This window comes from Silene latifolia, chromosome 9 (genome assembly GCF_048544455.1).
Source record: "Silene latifolia isolate original U9 population chromosome 9, ASM4854445v1, whole genome shotgun sequence".
NCBI classification, from domain to species: Eukaryota; Viridiplantae; Streptophyta; class Magnoliopsida; order Caryophyllales; family Caryophyllaceae; genus Silene; species Silene latifolia.
This window is the reverse complement of record NC_133534.1, coordinates 188796883-188799887: the sequence shown is the minus strand read 5'-3', so window position 1 is coordinate 188799887 and position 3005 is coordinate 188796883. Positions and strand designations below refer to the sequence as shown.

Genomic DNA, 3005 nt, shown 5'->3' with positions numbered 1-3005 from the left:
TATGCACGCCATTTGCGCACATCTAAGTTTGAGCTTCTTCTACTCATCCTCAATTTTGCACATGTGAGTACGGATTTCGCTAACTTATCCTCAATGTTATTGTATTTAAGTTTAATACACAAAATTCTTAAATTAACTAGGCTATATGAGATTCGAACTCATACCTTTGTGCAAGATTTGCACATTGCTCTCCCATTTGAGCTAATAGCCGTTAAGATATACGAGTACATAACAAAGATTAAATAAGGGGAACCTTAAGCTAATAGCTAACAAAGATATACGAGTACATATAGTATGTTCATTAGATGGCTGGAATTAGTGAGCTAGTACCAAATTGGTAGCCAACATGCCTTAATAGTTGGAAAACAAATATTAGGTGGTTGTTTGAAAAAGCGAGTTATAAGGTAATAGTTTGCTACTTTTTTCGTTAAAATTAGCTTTTGCCGAACGCCAATGGAGAAAAGACCAGCCCAAATAGGTCTTTGATGAGGACGAGACTACAAAAGGGACTAGACTAGCTCCATGATCCATCCTTAGGTATCCATTTGAAAAACATTAAGGCGGCAAGTAATTAGCTGATAGATGCCACAAATGAACAGCAACCTATTTCAATATATTATGACAAGCTTTTCAAAATGAAGAAAGGACCACGTTAACAACTCTTATTTCTAAAATATCCTGGTTATCCTGGTTATCCACAGACCACGTTAACAGCAACCTATTTCAATATAGTAGGATGGTAATATAATGCTAAACAAACCAGCGATTAACAAAAAACATACCTTCTCAATCATTTCTAAAATATCCTGGTTATCCACAGATTCTATGTAGCTCCAATTTATTTCTTCTTTCGTGTACTCCTCCTGCTCCATCTTAAAGACGTGCTACAAGTACAAATGATAGAAGCACATATAATCAGTAAGTTAACATCAGAAACTGTTTTTGCAGTGAAAAGTAATGATCCTGTAAGCTTACCTGATTAAAATGTTGTTGCAGCTTTTCATTGGTGAGTTGGTACAAAACTGCTCAAAAACTAGAACAAGCAAGCATTCAAGATTGATAAATTAAAAAAGAAGAACAAGATCAATGAAACCATTTACTCAAGTGTAGAACAGATAGAGCTATGTCATTGACGAACCTATTGAGTTTAAAGCTTTCAAAACCATAAATATCAAGAACCCCGATAATGCACTTTGATGTAGGATCCTGCCCAATCGAATTGTTGATTGTCTTCACAAGCCTCGTGAAAAACAAAACTTTATAGGATCTGAAGGCAATGGTGCAGCTAATCATCAATGTTATGTATACGAGGATACATGGAGACCCAGATAAAATATACGGCCTACATGGTATATTGCAAGTTTGAACAGGCTAAAACAATGTTACACTATATTATCAAGATCCACTACAAGTCTACAAGTCTTATATAGATGCTTTATGTTAATAATTCATGTAGATTCATACGCAAGACAATCAAATAATTCCAGGTGTAAGAAGGAAATTTTACCACTCAAACAAATGTGAATAAATGGTTTTAGCTAATGCATCTCTCGCTACCAAGTGCGAATCGGGATCAAGCGTTCGACTAATTACTTCTTCAGGAGTCACAATTACACGTTTAATAAGTGCATCTTCCAAACTTTTGGCATCACACCTACCAGAGCATAGAGTTAATAAATTATAGAATTACACACAAGAATGGTAAACCAAAGAACAAGAATGGCAAGAGAGCTTTACCTAAGAAGTTCCGATCATATCCAAATGAAATCTCGACTTTTTATCTTTAAGAACAGAAGAGTCAACCTCTTCGCCTTTAGAAAAGTTAATGTGCTAAACGATTAGGACCTGCAGAATTCAGTCCAAGTTTCACAATGTGAGATTGTTGTTTCACAAATTGACCTCCTAGTTTCACGAACTTAGATGTAGGATTCAAAAACGCAGAAAAACAGAACATAACAAAGTAAACAACAAAAATTGAAATCGTGGTAGTAAGGTAAGCAAGGGGAAGGACCGACGAAAAACGGAGAAATCGCCTGCAATTGATTTTATGCACTCCTATTGTAGTCGATAATGCTCAAAAAACGAGTAAAACCTGCATCAAACGCCATTAATAAGTAAATTAAAGAAGATGAATAGGTAGAAATTGATCTTGAAATTAAAGAAGTAAATAGGTAGAAGATGAATCACATAAAGCTCGGTAAAACAATGGAATGAAATTAGTGATTAATTGAAATGAATACTATTAATCGAAAGTACCTAAGCTGAGGACGATAACGGAGGTCGGAAGGTAGATGAAACGCAGTAGTAGTGGCGTTGGAAGCTCGATGAAAAATCGGTATTAATGGCGGAAAAAAGAGTGAGCTGAAATCCAGATTGAAGAGAGAGAGAGGAACCTGCAAAAAAAATGAACGAGTAATGAACGAGTAATGATGATGATGAGTTGGTTGGGGAGTATATAGAGGGACGCGTGTCATAATCTGGTGACTCTATAATTCTTAGATCTGATGGTTTAAAATGAGTCCAGCCGCCTCACCCTAAGAAGGGTGCCTCACATGATTCAATCTCTCTCTCTCTCTCTCTCTCTATATATATATATATATATATATATATATATATATATATAGTAATAAGATCAAATGAGTCCTTCTCTTACATTTGAGTCCATAAGTCCCATTATGGGCCATTGGATCTTGGAAATGGAGGGCTAAGATGAGAACCCAAAAATTGTAATGCGCCCGACACCTTTCAAAGGTGCATGATGGCAATATTTTCTGATTTCCTTGAAAAAAGCATGGAAGTTTTCATGGACGACTTTAGTGTCCATGGAGACTCGTTTGAGTTTGGTCTTGAGAACTTGGCTAGTGTGTTGAAACGGTGTGAAGAGCATAACCTCGTCCTTAATTGGGAAAAGTGCCATTTCATGGTGGAGGAAGGGGTTGTCCACGGTCACATCGTTTCAAGTAGGGGTATTGAGGTCGATGGGGCCAAAGTTGCGGTCATAGAGA

General features: G+C 36.5%; 1 long non-coding RNA gene across 1 annotated transcript; it reads right to left on the bottom strand.

Moving 5' to 3' along the window:
• Nucleotides 1-820: 820 nt before the first annotated feature.
• On the bottom strand, nucleotides 821-1550 carry LOC141598407 (uncharacterized). The gene is made up of 4 exons (XR_012523490.1): nucleotides 1508-1550; nucleotides 1139-1240; nucleotides 976-1033; nucleotides 821-884 (listed from the first exon to the last, which is right to left on the bottom strand). It is a non-coding gene; the product is annotated as an uncharacterized LOC141598407 (long non-coding RNA).
• Between the last annotated feature and the right edge of the window lie 1455 nt (nucleotides 1551-3005).